Here is an 18,380-nt window from a genome sequence, read left to right as displayed (position 1 = left end):
TCCTGGAGGGGAGCAGGGGAGGAGGAGACAAGGGTTTGGGTGATATTGGAGACACGGTCGATGACACAGTTCAGGCAGAGTTGTGATTGGCTCTGGTCGGCGATGGGAAGCCAGTGGAGGGGTGATAATGATCCCTATGCTCATAGTGTGCAGGGATAGGCACGCCCAGGGTCGCCTCGCTCCCTCCGCACACAGACGGTGAATGAACTCTCTCATCCCATCCTCTCCTATAGAGTCCCAGCTGTCAGCCTTGGTGGGCGGGGCTCTGGAGCAGGTGTCGTTCCCACCTACTGCCCGCCAGGTGTCGCCGTCCGCCGCACACACTCGGAGCACAGACCAGAGCGCGCCAGGTGACGTCACCCTGCTTGGGCAGATCTCGCGAGATGGGCCGAGTGAGGGAGGAGTGGGCGGTCCGTTGACAGCGGGGAGGGGGCGGGGTCAGTCGAGGCCGGAGCCGCAGACTCAGAGAGAGCGCCGCGAGCTAGAGATTCGCCTGAGAACCGGAGATCGAGCACGGGGAGGGGAGGAGCCTCCGGGGTAGAGCAGGACCGCATCTGGTGTCACCTATACAATCCCCTCCGCCTCGTCTGGTGTCACCGAGAGAGTACCGGGACCGTCTGCATCTGGTGTCACCTATAGTCACACCTTGGACTGTATACATCCGGTGTCACCTATAGAACTGGGAACACTGGAACCGAATACAGCTGGTGACCCCCTTATAGAATTATACCTACCGGGGGTCACTGACATCACCTGGTCTGGATCGCACAGGGACCCCTCGCAGCTGGTGTCACCTATAGAATTCTCACAGGACACCTGGTGTCACCTAGAAATCCTCATCTGGTGTCACCTATAGATTTGTACCTGGTGGGACTGTATGAATCTGGTGTCACCTATAGATCTGTACCTGATGGGACTGTATACATCTGTTGTCGCCTATAGAACCGTAACAGGTGGGACTGTATACATCTGGTGTCACCTATAGAATCATACCCGATGGGACTGTATACACCTGGTGTCACCTATAGAAGTGTACCTGGCTGGACTGTATACATCTGGTGTCACCTATAGAATTGTGCCTGGCCGGACTGTACATATCTGGTTTTACCTATAGAACCGTACTCAGCGGGGCGGTGTACATTTGGTGTCGCCTACAGAATCGTACCCAGAGGGACTGTACACATCTGGTGTCACCTATAGAATCGTAATCTGCAGAACTGTAAACATCTGGTGTCACCTATAGAATCGTAATCAGCAGGATGGTATACATCCATTGTTACCTATGAAATCCTACCCATCCGGACTGTATACATCACCTATAGATCCACTCTGTTATCTGGCGTCACCTGCAGAGCCACAGCTACTGGAGCCGAATACATGGGGTGTCACCTATAGAATACCTGCTGGGACTGTATACATCTGGAATCGCACACAACGCCGGTGTTACCTATAAAATTGTACTCACCAGGACTGTATATATCCGGTGTCACCTAAAGTATTTTCACCAGGACATCTGGGTTTACCTACAGAGCCACAGCTGGGTTCACCTATGGAATTACACCCACTGGCAACCATAGAGCTGGTGTGACCTGTAGAATTATGCCCAGTGGGACTATATACATCCAGTACCAACCGTAAAGCTGGTGTCACCAGTAAAGCCACCTTTAGAATTATACCTACCTGGACCATAAACATCTGGTGTCACCTATAGAGGCATTGCCTACTTGGACCGTGGACATCTAAAGTGTAAACACTGGGACAGTATATATCTGTTGTCACCCATAGTACTTGTGTCACCTATAAAGCCTCCTCTGCACCTGGCGGCACCTATAGAATCATGTTCACTGTTGCTGTATAGATATTGATGCCACCTGTAGATGGATACCTGTCAGGACCCCGTACATGTGATGTCATCAATTGAAACCTACATAACCAGGACAGTGGATATTTGGTGGCACCTATAGAACTGCACAGGGCAGGACTGTGTACATATGGTGCCACCTATGGTAGTTTACTTGGGACTGTATACATCTGAAGTTACCCATTGAGCTGCATCTGGTGTCACCTATAGAGTCACACCCACTAGGACTATACCTGGTGTCACATATGGAAGTATACTCACTGGAACTGTATACAACTGGTATCACCACTAGAGGTGTACCCGTCATGACTGGATATCTGGTGTCACCTATAGAGCTGTTGTCACAGCTGCTGTGATCTATACAGCCACTTTGGTGTCACCCATAGAAGTGTAGTCACCAGGACTGTATACATCTGGTGTCACATATAGAAGCACACTTGTTCTTCGGTTTTATACATTCAGTGTTGCCTATAGAAGCGCCCTCACTGGTCCCCCAGTGTCACCTATAAAGCAGCATTGGCCGGCCTGTACACCTCCCATGTCACCTGCAGAACCTTATCACAAGGACTGTTTACTTGTATTATCAGCAGACTGTATATGTCCACTGTCACCTATAGGACCACCTTCACAAGGACTGTATGTGTACAGTGTCACCTATAGAACTGCCCTCACCGGAAACCCCGACACCCTGTGTCACCGCTAGAACTGTCTTCAGTGAGGCCCCTTGTGACCTATAGGATTGTCTCCATTTGAGAAGAATTACTTCCAGAAGCATCCTCAGACTCTTCCTGTCACCTATAGGACCCACCAAGACATAGTGGGGTTTCTGGATTATTGATCAGGAGCCGCCTATACATTTGCCATCACCAGGAACACCCATGTCATTGCTGTGATTATCTCATCCCGAAACGTATAGAATTCCTATTGGCTGTGAACCTATCATCTCTGGGAGCTTATAGATCCCTCTGTATATATCTGCCTCCAGGGCACCTATAGATCCACCTGTGTTCATCTGATCATTGCCTCCGGGACACCTAGAGATCCACCTGTGTTTATCTGATCATTGCCTCCGGGGCACCTATAGATCCACCTGTGTTTATATGATCGTTGCCTCCAGGACACCTATAGATCTACCTGTGTTCATCTGATCGTTGCCTCCGGGGCACCTATAGATCCACCTGTGTTCATTTGATTGTTGCCTCCGGGGCACCTATAGATCCACCTGTGTTTATCTGATCGTCGCCCCCCCGGAGCACCTATAGATCCACCTGTGTTCATCTGATCGTCGCCCCCGGAGCACCTATAGATCCACCTGTGTTCATCTGATCGCCCCCCGGAGCACCTATAGATCCACCTGTGTTCATCTGATTGTCGCCCCCCGGAGCACCTATAGATCCACCTGTGTTCATCTGATCGTTGCCTCCGGGACACCTATAGATCCACCTGTGTTTATCTGATCATTGCCTCCAGCGGCCCCTGTTGCCTAAAGATCCAGCTGCTGGAACATATAGATCTTCCTGGCCGTCACCTGTGTATTGCACCCCTGGACATATACTTCATTGACCTATAGATTGCCTGGAACACATCCTGGAGCCTACAGATCCTGCTGGATATAATATACTTTTGGCTGCTGGGGGACATAAAAATTTGCCGGGACCTGGAAATACGCCTGTTGGAACCCGTAGGGCCCCCCCCTGTAGATCCTTCATGACCTTCCGCCCGATATATTGATCCCCCGTCACCTATACATCACTATTTTCACCCTCTGCTGTATAGAATCCCTGGACATCCCGTCCCCCCTCCCTCCCCAGGATTTCTATCACCTCCTATAGATCCTGCCACTGTATCCAGCTATATACATCTGTCCCCACATTACCTATCCCCTATATAATATATATATATATCTGTCCCACCATCCCCCCCCCATACATCCATCTGCTGTACTGTGCCGTCACACTGCTCTGCATTCAACAGTTGCATAACCCTCGCCTCCCCTCTGCCGTCTCCTATAGATTGCAGAGAGGTGATCATCGCCCTCCTCCTATAGGGGCACCTCTATACCCCCCCCCCCCCCAGATCTCTCTCTCTGACCATCTGCAGTCCAATCCACCCACCTCCCTTCCTTCATTACCTGCTCTGCCCTTTACCCCGGAGATCCCTGCGCTCGGCTGCAGCATGACGCTCCATCTCCTGGGAATGCCGCCTCCTCCGACTCTCCAGTGGAGCTGAGACCACCCGACGGGTGCAGCTGGAAGACCCCCACGGGTGCAGCTGGAAGACCCCCACGTTCCTCCCTGCGAACTGCAAGACCGGCTCTTATATGAAGGTAAACTTATGTGTCTCCATTGTGTCACCCACTTCCCTCCCCTCCCCCTCCTCCTGCCAGTAGCCAGGGGGGGCACTTTATACCCAGCAGCTAATCGGAGGGTGGCCCTCGGGGCTTAGATCTGTCATGGTGTCAGTGACCCCAGTCCTCAATTCCTGAGCTGTCACCCCCTCCCCCAATCCTTGTTATACCCCCCCCCCCCACCCAGGGAGGTGGCCTTCAGGGCACAGATCTTGCATGCTAGTGACCCTGAGATTGCAATCCAGGGATGTCACCCCACCCCCTGCGCCAGCTGAGGGGCATAATATACCCCCCTCCAGGGTGGTGGATGGAGGTGGGGGTCGCTCTCAGCGTAGATATTGCATGCTGGTGACCCTAATCTTCAATTACTGAGCCACCCCCCCATCCCTGAGCCACCCCCCCATCCTTCGGCATATTATACCCCCCTCCAGGGTGGTGGATGGAGGTGGGGGTCGCTCTCAGCGTAGATATTGCATGCTGGTGACCCTAATCTTCAATTCCTGAGCCACCCCCCCCCCATCCTTCTGCCATTTGAGGGGCATATTATACCCCCCTCCAGGGCAGTGGATGAAAGCGGGTCACACTCAGGGCACAGATCTTGCATGCTGGTGACCCTAATCTCTCCTCCCCCAATCCTTCTGCCAGGCAGCTGAGCGGTGCGTTATACCCCCCCCCCTTCCCCCAGGGCAAAGGATGGGGGCGGGTAGCATGGCAGGGACCCTATACTCCGATTCCATAGCTGCCCCCCCCCCGGGGGGATTTGATGGAAGTGGGTTGCTATCAAGACGCAGCTCTTGAATGCTGGTGACCCTAATCTTCAATTCCAGAGCTGTCACCCCCCCACCCCCCCCCCCACACACACACAAAATCCTTCTGCCAGCCGAGGGGCATATTATACCCCCCTCTAGGGCAGTGGATGAGGGTGAGCCGCTCAGATCTTGCATGCTGGTGACCCCAATCTTCAATTTTTGAGCTGAGCCATCCCCCACCCCCCCTCCAATCCCTTTTGCAGCTGAGGGACATATTATACCCCCCCCCAGTGCATGGGGGTGGGTAGCCCTCAGAGAACAGATCTTGCATGCCAGTGACCCTGTTCTCTGATTCCATAGCCATCACCTCACCCCCTCTGCTAGGGGTACATTAAATCCCCCCACTAGGGCATTGGAAGGAACTGGGGGGCCCTCAGGGCGCAGGTCTTGCATGCTGGTGCCCCAGATCTCTACTCCCCCAACCGTCCTGCCTTCCGAGGGGCTTATTATACCCCCCCTCCAGGGCAGTGGACGGGGGGGTCACTCTCAGCACAGATCTTGCATGCTGCTGACCCTAATCTTCAATTCCTGAGACAACCCCCCCCCCTTCCACTTCCAATACTTCTGCCAGCTGAGGGGCACATTATACCCCCCCCGGGCAGCAATGGGGGTGGGTAGCCCTTAGGGCACAGATCTTGCATGCCAGTGACCCTGTTCTCCAATCCAATAGCTGTCACCCCACTCCCTCTGCCAGCAGAGGGACACGTTATACCCCCCTCTAGGGCAGTGAATGGAGGTAGGTCGCCCTCGGGGCACAGATCTTGCATACCAATGACCCTATTCATCAACTCCACAGTCGTCACCCCACCCCCTCTGCCGGCTGAGGGGCACACTATACCCCCCTCTAGGGCAGAGTATTGTGGAGGGGGGGGTCGCACATCTTGCATGCCAGTGACCCGAATCCTAAATTCCAGAGCCATTACCCCACCCCCTCTCCCAGCTGAGGGGCACGCTATAACCCCCTCTAGGGCAGAGTATTGTGGGGGGGTCGCACATCTTGCATGCCAGTGACCCGAATCCTAAATTCCAAAGACGTTTCCCCACCCCGTCTTCCAGCTGAGGGGCACACTATACCCCCCCCCCCGGTAGGGCAGAGTATTGGGGGGGGTCGCACATCTTGCATGCCAGTGACTTGAATCCTAAATTCCAGAGCCGTCACCCCACCGCCCCTCTTCCAGCTGAGGGGCACACTATACCCCCCCAGGGCAGAGTATTGTGGAGGGGGGGTCGCACATCTTGCATGCCAGTGACCCGAATCCTAAATTCCAAAGCCGTTACCCCACCTCCTCTTCCTGCTGAGGGGCACACTATACCCCCCGCTAGGGCAGAGTATTGGGGGGGGGCGCACATCTTGCATGCCAGTGACCCGAATCCTAAATTCCAGAGCCATTACCCCACCCCCTCTTCCATCTGAGGGGCACTCTATGCCCCCCTCTATGGCAGAGTATTGTGGAGGGGGTCTCACATCTTGCATGCCAGTGACCCGAATCCTAAATTCCAGAGCCATCACCCCACCCCCCTCTTCCAGCTGAGGGGCATATTATACCCCCCCAGAGCAGAGTATTGTGGGGGGTCGCACATCTTGCATGCCAGTGACCCGAATCCTAAATTCCAGAGCCGTTACCCCACCCCCCTCTTCCAGCTGAGGGGCACATTATACCCCCCTCTAGGGCAGAGTATAGTGGGGGGGGGGTCTCACATCTTGCATGCCCGTGACCCGAATCCTAAATTCCAGAGCCATCACCCCACCCCCCTCTTCCAGCTGAGGGGCATATTATACCCCCCCCAGAGCAGAGTATTGTGGGGGGTCGCACATCTTGCATGCCAGTGACCCGAATCCTAAATTCCAGAGCCGTTACCCCACCCCCCTCTTCCAGCTGAGGGGCACATTATACCCCCCTCTAGGGCAGAGTATTGTGGGGGGGGTCTCACATCTTGCATGCCAGTGATCCGAATCCTAAATTCCAGAGCCGTCACCCCACCCCCCTCTTCCAGTTGAGGGGCACATTATTCCCCCCCCCCCCCAGGGCAGAGTATTGTGGGGGGGTCTCACATCTTGCATGCCAGTGACCCGAATCCTAAATTCCAGAGCCGTCACCCCACCCCCTCTTCCAGCTGGGGGGGCACATTACACCCTTTAAGCTTCTGCATAATGGATATAAAGTGTACCGGTGACCCCCAGTCCTGTATCTCCCCTCCCTGTGACCCCCCCCCCAATATTTGGGTTGCATGCCCGCTGCTACAGATCTCTGTGATCCCCCGATCACCCCGGGGCACCGTCATCCTGCGTTCCGGCTGGCATTGTTGAGCCCATCGGCTGGAGATCTGCAGATTTTACAATTCATTATAAAAAAAAAAAAAGAAAAAAGGCCGCTGGTCTTTATCACCCTGCGGAATGTACCAGACCCCCCCCCCCGTTTGCTCTCTGCCTCCCCATCTCCGTGTTTTTGTTTTTTCGTCTTCTGGTGTTTGCAGAAGGCTCGGTGTGGTGCCGACAGACGCACAGATATAGATATAGCATTACGTCACTGCTTATGTGTGCGTCCCCTGCAGCAGAAGCTGAGCCCTCCGCCGCTCCGGATCTGTCATGTGCAGCTTTAATGTTCATCGCGTGCGTCTGACAGCTGTGACAGCGCCTGGACCCCCGCGGGGAGGACGCCGTGCTAAATGCAAAGGAGGGGGGGGGGGGGTTATATCTAAGCTGAAGTTCCAACGCCGGCTACCGTTTGCAATAATGACTTAAAGAAGAGCACCGCACCTAAAGCTATAGACTCTCAGACCTGTTGTGGGGGGGGAGGGGGGGTTCGTTCACACTTGCCGCACGCTAATACATCACGTTCATCGTGGTGTTTGGAGGAGGGGGTGGTAAAACCCTGCTGTGCCTTTAGCCGCAGAGGCAGCAGCGGTGGGGGGTTAATGCTGCGGACACGAGGCATTGCTTTGCCGCAAACATTTTACCCCCCCCCCCCACACTCAACTTTCAGCAGGCAACCCAATAAAGTGAAAGAGACTGCTTTGCCAAGTGCGTTGCACCCAGTTAAGGGGTTGAGTAATAACCCAAAAGTGGATTGCTTTTCAGAGGGCGCCATTAGCGCGAATGAACCTTTAGCATGTGAGCTGGTGTTCACTTTGAGGCACAGATTCCAATTTTTTTTTTTTTTTTTTTTTACCACTTTCCCCCCCTTCCTGTCCAGGCCAATTTTCAGCTTTCAGCGCTATCACACTTTGAATGACAATTGCGCGGTCATGCAACACTGTACCCATATGACATGTTTTAGCATTTTTCGGAGACAGATAAAACTTTATTTTGGTGATATTTATTCACCATTTTTTATTTTTTTTTTGCTATATAAATGAAAAAGTCCAAACATTTTGAAAATTTTGAAAATTTTTCTTATAAAATTTTGCAAATAAATAATCTTTCTTCATAAATCTTGGCCAAAATTTATTCCGTTTATCTTTTTAGTAAAAAAAAAAAAATAACCCAAATTAGTTTATAACCAAAAATTATAAATTTTCAATTTTTTTTACATTTTAATTTTATTTGTTTATATTATTATTTGTTTTTTTTGGTGACACTGTAGTACTTGTGGGGGGTGATGAAGATTTTTTTTTTTTTACACTGATTGCTTTTACACCTATAAAGGCTGTAAAAGCAATCATTTCTCCTTTCTGGCTGCATTCTTGCAGCCATTGAGAACTACTGTGTGAGCTGAGATTGGTCACAATTTGTCACATGGTACAAGGCTGTTGTGAATAGCCCTGTACCATGTGACCTCTGTGATCATTCACAGTTTTGACACGTAGTAAGCAATGATGTCACAAGTGACATCTTGCTTACTACTCTGCATGTGATCATTGATTGGCCAATCAGTGATCACATGATCGGGACCTCACACAGGTCCCGTCCGATCGGTGTTCCACTGTGTCCGGAGGATACAGCGGGCACAAGCAGGGTGCAGGGAGGCCGTTTATAAACGCTATAAAGGCTGTAAAAGAAATAATTTCTCCTTCCCTCTGGCTGCATTCTTGCAGCCATTGAGAAATACTGTGTGAGCTGTGATTGGTCACAGCTTGTCACATGGTACAAGGCTGTTGTGAATAGCCCTGTACCATGTGACCTCTGTGATCATTCACAGATTTCACACGTAGTAAGCAATGATGTCAGAAGTGACATCTTGCTTACTACTCTTCATGTGATCGCTGATTGGCCAATCAGTGATCACATGATCGGGATCTCACACAGAGGTCCTGTACAACGATCGGTGTTCCACTGTGTCCGGAGCACCGGATCGCGGTGCTGCGCACTCCCAGGGAGCGCGCACAAGCAGGGTACAGGAAGGTCGTTTAGAAATGGCCACTCGCCCCTGCACTGCTCCCGTCCGGCCATTTATATACATAGGCTAGATGGGATGTGGTTAAAGTATAAAACCGGAAATGTCATAAATTGAAGCTTACTATAGATGTGGCAACTGCATTAGTTTTCTTTTTTTTAGGCTTTTTCCCCTCTTGTTTTCGCCTGGTGATCTAGCCAGTAACACACCTTCTGTATTAGAGCGTCCCCGCTCTGGATGAAGGAACACAGGAGGCACCTTTGGACAGTAGCTTTGTCAGTCTGGGTGGATGTTCTAGCAGATTTAAATACACTAACAAATTGAAGCCAAACTCACACACACTAGTTAAAGCAACAGTTTTTTTTTTTTTGGGGGGGATAAAAATTTTACAGAATTAAGCCCCATGTACACGGGACTCTTCTGAATGTTGGAAAACGTAGGTTAATAAACGTCTGCTTAGCCGCGTTTATGTGCGTTTGCGTTTAGAAGCGTTTTTTAAAGATAAGCACAGGAGAACCTCCCAAATGCCCAGAATGCACTGAAAAGTGGTAAATATTAACTATTTCAGACTGTTTCAGAGAAATACAGAGAGTAGAAGCAGAGACAGCAGTATGTGTTGAGATTAGCTCAGGTGTGAGTTGCTCATTAACATTTCTTTTGTTTCCAAAGGTGGGAAAGATGTCTGGTGGTGTAGTCATTAAGGTCACCTGGCAGGGGGGTCTTCATGAGGAATTTGAGGTGTGAATGGTCATTAACATATCTTTTGTTTCCAAGGGCGGGAGAGGTCTGAGGTGTGAATTGGTCATTAACATATCTTTTGTTTCCAAGGGTGGGAGAGGTCTGAGGTGTGAGTTGGTCATTAACATATCTTTTGTTTCCAAGGGTGGGAGAGGTCTGAGGTGTGAATTGGTCATTAACATATCTTTTGTTTCCAAGGGAGGGAGAGGTCTGAGGTGTGAATGGTCATTAACATATCTTTTGTTTCCAAGGGTGGGAGAGGTCTGAGGTGTGAATTGGTCATTAACATATCTTTTGTTTCCAAGGGAGGGAGAGGTCTGAGGTGTGAATGGTCATTAACATATCTTTTGTTTCCAAGGGTGGGAGAGGTCTGAGGTGTGAATTGGTCATTACAATGTGTGACAAGCTTTGTAAGGAACATCCTGTGTTCAGTGTTTTGTCCATCTGAGTACCTTGAAAACGCTTTGCATGCATTTTTCATGATGAAAAAAGGCTCTGGACAGCATCGGGAACTGGAAGAGTTAAAAAAAAATTTCAAACGCTTATAAACGCGATTTGCCGCGTCTACAAGCGTTTTGAGTTTGAAACGCTGATAGAATCGACTGCTGAACGCAAGTTTTCTGCATTCAAAAAAACAACCGTAAACTCAAATGCCTGTAAATGAAGATGTGTACACGGACACATAGGAGAACATTAGGGAGAGTTCAGGGGCTGCTGAAAAAAACGCAGAACAGATCCTAAACGTGAGTCTATCAGCTGCAGTGTACATGAGCCCTTAAAAGCTGATCATTGTAGGCACCCCTGTCGGTGGCAAATTATTATAATTATTATTATACAGGATTTATATATTATTATTATACAGGATTTATAAAGCGCCAACAGTTTGCTCAGCGCTTTACAATATAAGGGAGACAATACAATTACAATACATTTCAGTACAGAAGGAATAGGAGGTGCGAGTTGGTCATTAACATATCTTTTGTTTTCAAGGGTAGGAGAGGTCTGAGGTGTGAATGGTCATTAACCCCTTGACGCCGACGTAACACAAATATGCGGCCTCACGGACCTGGGCTTTTTTCCGTGGGGCAGCATATTTGCGTACCTGTCTTTGTGTTGGGAGCGCACCCCTCAGCGTGCTCCCAGCACCGAGACCGCGGTGTCACTGAGAGCATCGGGTCCCGTTCTAACAATCGGGACCCGGGACTCCCGGTCCCGGGTCACATGATCGCTGTGATAGCCTCTGATTGGCTATCACAGTGATCAGTCACTGTGCAGCCCGGCCCCCTTGTTTTTTTTTTCTCTCTCTCTCTATGAATGGAGAAGAGAGATACATTGTATCTCTCGAACTCCTGTCAGAGAGAAGAAAAAAAAAAGTTTGTAAAAAAAAAAAAAAAAGATAAATAAATAAATATTAAAAAAATAAAATAAAAAATAAAAAAAAATACCTAGATCAAGGTTTGATCTAGTTCAGTGCCAGGGTTAGTGTTTAGGTCAGGGTCAAGGTCAAAGGTCAGGGTCAAAGGTCAAGGTCAGGATTTAAAAAAAATTGGTATCAGTGTCAGTTAGTGTTAATGTCAGTGTCAGTTAGTGTTAGTGTGTTTAAGGTAAAAAAAAAAACAAAAAAAACAAAAACAAAATGCGCACTATGGTTTCTGGGCTGTACTACGGGTTCAAACAACAAATAACATACACATATATGGTATCGCTGCGATCGTCAAGAGCTGGAAAATTTATTTTGGGTTGCTGTTTGGTGGTAGGTTATGGTCATAACAAGAAACACATAGCTAAATTAAAAAAAAAGGATTTTTTTTACTATTTTTGGCCAGTTTTCCTTTGATAATAAAAAAAAATCAGGAGATATCCATTACCATTTACCACCAAATGAAAGCCCAATTTGTCCTGAAAAAATCAAGGTATAATCCACCTGGATGTGCAAAGTAGTTGTGATGATATGTACGGTTTTGCTATCACATGTCAACGGTGCAGAATTGTGCTTAGGCATTTAGATTTGTTTTACCCTTAGGCGTGAAGGGGTTAACATATCTTTTGTTTCCAAGGGTGGGAGAGGTCTGAGGTGTGAGTTGGTCTTTAACATATCTTTTGTTTTCAAGGGTGGGAGAGGTCTGAGGTGTGAGTTGGTCATTAACATATCTTTTGTTTCCAAGGGCGGGAGAGGTCTGAGGTGTGAGTTGGTCATTAACATATCTTTTGTTTTCAAGGGTGGGAGAGGTCTGAGGTGTGAATTGGTCATTAACATATCTTTTGTTTCCAAGGGTGGGAGAGGTCTGAGGTGTGAATGGTCATTAACATATCTTTTGTTTCCAAGGGTGGGAGAGGTCTGAGGTGTGAATGGTCATTAACATATCTTTTGTTTCCAAGGGTAGGAGAGGTCTGAGGTGTGAGTTGGTCATTAACATATCTTTTGTTTTCAAGGGTAGGAGAGGTCTGAGGTGTGAGTTGGTCATTAACATATCTTTTGTTTTCAAGGGTGGGAGAGGTCTGAGGTGTGAGTTGGTCATTAACATATCTTTTGTTTCCAAGGGTGGGAGAGGTCTGAGGTGTGAATGGTCATTAACATATCTTTTGTTTCCAAGGGCGGGAGAGGTCTGAGGTGTGAATGGTCATTAACATATCTTTTGTTTCCAAGGGCGGGAGAGGTCTGAGGTGTGAGTTGGTCATTAACATATCTTTTGTGTCCAAGGGTGGGAGAGGTCTGAGGTGTGAGTTGGTCATTAACATATCTTTTGTTTCCAAGGGTGGGAGAGGTCTGAGGTGTGAGTTGGTCATTAACATATCTTTTGTTTCCAAGGGTGGGAGAGGTCTGAGGTGTGAATGGTCATTAACATATCTTTTGTTTCCAAGGGTGGGAGAGGTCTGAGGTGTGAATTGGTCATTAACATATCTTTGTTTCCAAGGAGCTTACAATCTAAAGGAAGGGGAGGGGATACAAAGGGTGATAGCTGGGGGGATGATCTGGTGGAGGTGATTCAAGTATAGTTCTTAGGTGGAGGTGGGGTAGGCTTCCCTGAAGAAGTGAGTTTTCAAAGATCGCCTAAATGCAGACAGGTTGGGGGCTGACCGGACATACTGTGGGAGGGAGTTCCAGAGGATGGGAGAGGCTCTGGAGAAGTCCTGGAGGCGAGCGTGGGAGGAGGTGATGAGGGAGCTAGAGAGGAGGATATCTTGGGAGGAGCGGAGCGGGCGATTTGGGCGGTATCTGTGGATGAGGTCAGTGATGTAGCTGAGGGCAGTGTCATGGGTCGCTTTGTAAGCTGTGGTTAGTATTTTGAATAAATGGTTTGTCTCATCCCTATAAACTAATACATTCTGCTGGAGAGTGCTTTTGACTAAAAAAACAGACTTTCTGGCTGGATCACCAGGAGAAAATAGAAGAAAGAAAGCCTAAAAAGGGGAACGAATGCAGCCACCACTTCTGAGAATTGGTAAGCTGCAAATGTTTTCTGTCGGATTTAATACCAATTTAAAAACGCAGCACATCTGTCGCGTCACATAGGGACGCTTTTTTTTTTTTTTTTTTTTTTCTTCCATCACCCTTGCAGTGCATTGGTCTGTTCCACAAACGCAGGTCACCGGATTTGGTGTGAACAAACCCTGATATGAGGCTCCTATCCCCTCCCTGCACTGAGCTCAGCGGTAGCCCCGGGTGCTCGCCCATTCCTTTCTCCAGGCTGCGGTAGCTTCTCATTTTTACAAATGTGTTAGGCTAGGATCACACGGGCGGCAGTGGATCCCTTTTCAGAGGGCTTCCAGGTGTTCAGAAGGTGATAATGCCTCCTCCTAAATGCCGTGCAGAGCGCACACGGGCGGAGCTCGCTCTCCTCTTTCCATTTACACCTGACTGCCATCTGATCCCATCCGCCCATTTGGAGGGGGATGGATCCCCTTCCATTTTGTTTTCAGCGAATCAGATTGGAGGTAGGAGGGTGTAAACAGACACAAGTCCGTTTATGTCCACCGCTCCATTGAGGAGAATGGAGGGCCTGAAAAACAGACAGGGGGACCTGATCGTGTGAAAAAGTCCTTAGGCTTTCAGGAGGTGGTAAAAACATGGCCAAATTGCTTTTTTTTATTACCTCCTGTGTGAACGAGGCCCTAAAGTATAACTAAAGGCAAATTTGTTTTTGTTTTAGTTATGGATAGAGCGGAGAGGGGTTATAACCCCTGTCAGGTTTTTTATTGTTGTCTGTGCCCCCCTTAGTCATCCTCTCTATTTGTCCTGTTATCATTGAAAGTGAAAGCAAAAGAAAATCCCAAATTTTGGGTTGTCACTGGCACAGGATTAGAGGTGAAATCTTTCAATGGGGACACTAATTACACCCCAGGGATCCCTCCTTTTTGGGGGATTTCCTAGATTGTAAGCTCCCAGGATCAGGGCCCTCCTATCCCTCTTGTATTGAACTGTATTGTTGCTGTATTGTCTCCCGTTATATTGTAAAGCGCTGAGCACACTGTTGGCGCCATATAAATCCTGTATAATAATAATATATAAATCCTGTATAATAATAAAAATAATAATATATAGATCGTGTATAATAATAATATAAATCCTGTATAATAATATATAAATTCTGTGTAATAATAATATCTAAATCTTGTATAATAATATAATATATAAATCCTTTATAGTAATAATATATAAATCCTGTATAATAATAATAATATATAAATCCTGTATAATATATAAATCCTGTCTAATAATAATAATAATATATAAATCCTGTATAATAATAAAAATATATAAATCCTGTATAATATATAAATCCTGTCTAATAATAATAATAATATATAAATCCTGTATAATAATAATATATAAATCCTGTATAATAATAATAATATATAAATCCTGTATAATAATAATATATAAATCCTGTCTAATAATAATATATAAATCCTGTATAATAATAACAATATATAAATCCTGTATTATAATAATAATAATATATAAATCCTGTACAATAATAATAATAATATATAAATCCTGTATAATAATATATAAATCCTGTATAATAATAATAATATATAAATCCTGTATAATAATAATAGGAATAATAATATAAATCCTGTATAATAATAATAATATAAATCATGTATAATAATAATATAAATCCTGTATAATAATAATAATTTCCTCTCACTTCCTGTTTTGCCTATGGGACAGGAAGTGAAGAAAATTTCCCAAATGGGACACAGATGGCCAAAAAAAAAAAAACCTGACCTGGGTTTATAACCCTCCATTACTCCATCCAAAATGGAAAAAAGCTTTGCCTTAAGTTCTACTTTAACCCTTTCACTGCCAGAGCCATTTTAATTTTTTTGTTTTGCACACGTTTAGAAAATCATTTTAGGTCAGAAGATTACACAAAACCCCCCAAAGGTGATATATTTTCTGAAAGCAGACAATCTAGAGAATAAAGTAGCGGTAGTTGTCATTTTTTATGTTATTACCGCAAAGGTCTAGGAAACACAAAATTTCAGTATAAAATACACTCAAATATACAAGTGAATTTTAGGGCAAACCAAAGCAATAAATGTCCCAAATTTTTTTGGGTAAAATGTAAAAGATGAGATTATGCCGAGTAATTAGATACCCAACATGTCAAACCTTAAATTTGCATGCGCCTGTGAAATGGCGACAAACTTAGTACCCTAACTTTTCTATAGGCGACGCTTCAAAAGCCCCAACAGGTCATCAGTTTAGTGTACAGAGGAGGTCTGGTGCGAGAATTATTGCTCTCTCTCCCGTGTAAGTGGCGATAGGTAACGTATATCACAATCAAAGTTTTCAGGAGTAGTCGCTCTGACGAGTGTGTTTGTTCTTATGTGTGGGGGGGGGGGCCTCAATTTTTTTTTTTGGGGGGGGATGTTATGTGCTTGGGTGTAACTTTGTTTTGCAATTAAGAGAAAAACATTTTTGTACTTTTTTTTTTTTTTTTCTTCATCACATAGGGAACACAAAGTCTCCCATGTGATGATTCTTAGGTGACAGGTTCTCTTTATTGAGAAAGACCCCCAATGTCTCCTCTGGGCTCCACTGGATGTATTGCAGTGCACTGCATCTCAGCTATGCTCGCCTGGAAAAGTGACAGCGGGGACCTGGAAGTGACTTAACACATGTCGCCTTCCGGGCCACAGAAAGAAAGGGAGGAGAGCAAACGTTTGTCCATCCTCCGGCACCCCCCATGGCACTCCCCTGGGCCCGCAGTTGGGCAAGCGGGGCCCGGATACATGGCGGTAGCGCGCGGTGGGGGGCGGTACCGGGGACTTTGAAAGTGATCGGACAGCAGTGCAGCTGCCCGACTGCTTCTGCCTGATAGGCAGGAGTCCATTTTTAGTCTGCAGCCACCGGATTTGTGTATAAAACCCTCCCCGCTGTCAGGCTCATTCTACGTACGGACCTGGCAGCGAAAGGGTTAAAGTGTAAATAACCGCCTCCCACCCGCCATATAAGGTAATGATGGGCACAAGGCGGTTCTCTCATTCTGGGAGGACACAGCTGATCACATGGTGATTGGCCCTTAACCATGACATGTGATCGGCTGTGTCTGAAGGACACAGCGTTCACAGAGAGCTCCAGATGCTGGGTGCGGTTCTGGGAGGACATTATATGACGCCCTCCCAGAACTGGATGACCACGCTGCAGCTGCAATTCAGCTGTTGTCACGAAGTGGTTCATCACAGTAGTTCAGTGTCACCATGGTAACACTATATTCCTTTGGGGCAGTAATCAGGGATTTTTTTTTTTTACACGGTTATTGCTTATTACATGGATGTTCACTGTTGTAAGCAATAGTTAACTGCCGCTTGCTTTTTCTATTGACATGCTGTGATTGGCCTACAGCTAATCACGTGGTACGGGTTGTCAGGTACCATATGATAGCTGTGGGCCAATCACAGATTTACAACATTAGGCAAGCAGTCATGAATGGAAGCAATTCATGACTGTTTTGTTACATTGTATTCATGTGATTGTTCCTTACATTAGAAGCCAATGGGAATGTCCCTACTACAGCGATTTCCAGCTTCCGGGGGGGGGGGGGGTCCCACAGGTATGGTATACGCAGAGTTGTCCAAGACAAGCACGCAGCATGTGAAAACAAAAATCGCTCTGCATCCTCATTCTGATCCCCTGAGGTTGATTTACTAAAACTGGAGAGTGCAGAATCTGGTGCAGCTCTGTGTAGTAACCAATCGGATGTCCAGGATTTATTGTCAAATCTTATCCACTTCACCGCCAGAAGGTTTTATCCCTTCATGACCGGGGCATTTATTTGCTACTCAACACTGAAATTTATATAATTTTTTCACAAAAATAGAGATTTAGTTTGAAGGTATTTGATGACCACTGTGTTTTTTTTTTAATTATTATCTAAACAAAAAACTACCAAAAAGTTTAACCCCCCCCCCCAATATTGTCTACTTTCTGTTATAAAACATATCTAAAAAAAAAAAAAAATCAAGAGAATCAAATTTCTTCACAAATGTAGGCCAAAATGTATTCTGCTACGTCTTTGTATATAAACGGCCGGACAGGAGCGGGTTGCCGTTCATAAACGACGCCAGCATTTACAGCTTATGCGCACTCCCTGGGAGCGCGCTGCACCGCGATCCAGTGCCCGAGGACACAGCGGAACACTGATCATCGTACGGGACCTCTGTGTGAGGTCCCGATTCATGTGATCAGTGATTGGCCAATCAGTGATCACATGAAGAGTAGTAAGCAATGATGTCACTTCCTGACATCGTTGCTTACTACGTGTGAAATCTGTGAATGATCACAGAGGTCACATGGTACAGGGCTATTCACAACAGCCTTGTACCATGTGACAAGCTGTGACCAATCACAGCTCTCACAGTATTTCTCAATGGCTCCAAGAATGCAACCAGAGAAGGAGAAATTATTGCTTTTACAGCCTTTATGGGTGTAAAAGCAATCAGTGTAAAATAAAAAATAAAAATCTTTATCACCCCCTACAAGTAGTACAGTGTCACTATGGTGACACTATACTGCTAGGGTGACAGTATGTTTAAAAAAAACAAAGACCATAAATAATAATATAAAAAAAGTAAAAATTAAAATACAAAAAAAAAACTTTATCACCCCCCACAAGTAGTACAGTGTCACCATGGTGACACTGTACTGCTAGGGTGACAGTATGTAAAAAAACAAACATAAATAATAACCTAAAAAAAAAATTAAAAATGTAAAAAAAATTTTAGAAAAATTATAATTTTTGGTTATAAACTAATTTGTTTTTTTTTTTAAAAATATA

General features: G+C 46.6%; 1 protein-coding gene across 1 annotated transcript in view; it reads left to right on the top strand.

The window, feature by feature from the left end:
• The first annotated feature begins 434 nt into the window (after nt 1–434).
• PTPN4 (protein tyrosine phosphatase non-receptor type 4) overlaps nt 435–18,380 on the top strand; it is a 209,816-nt gene continuing 191,870 nt past the window's right edge. The window contains exon 1 of the mRNA XM_089662397.1: nt 435–4,187. The gene's annotated coding sequence lies outside the window, so the exon portion shown is untranslated. The remainder of the gene's footprint in view (nt 4,188–18,380) is intronic.

The sequence above is a fragment of the Staurois parvus genome, unplaced genomic scaffold, assembly GCF_062004578.1.
Source record: "Staurois parvus isolate SC_StPar_1 unplaced genomic scaffold, SC_StPar_1.0 ptg001466l, whole genome shotgun sequence".
NCBI classification, from domain to species: domain Eukaryota; kingdom Metazoa; phylum Chordata; class Amphibia; order Anura; family Ranidae; genus Staurois; species Staurois parvus.
The sequence above is the reverse complement of the archived record's forward strand: the minus strand, read 5'-3'. Positions and strand labels throughout refer to the sequence as shown.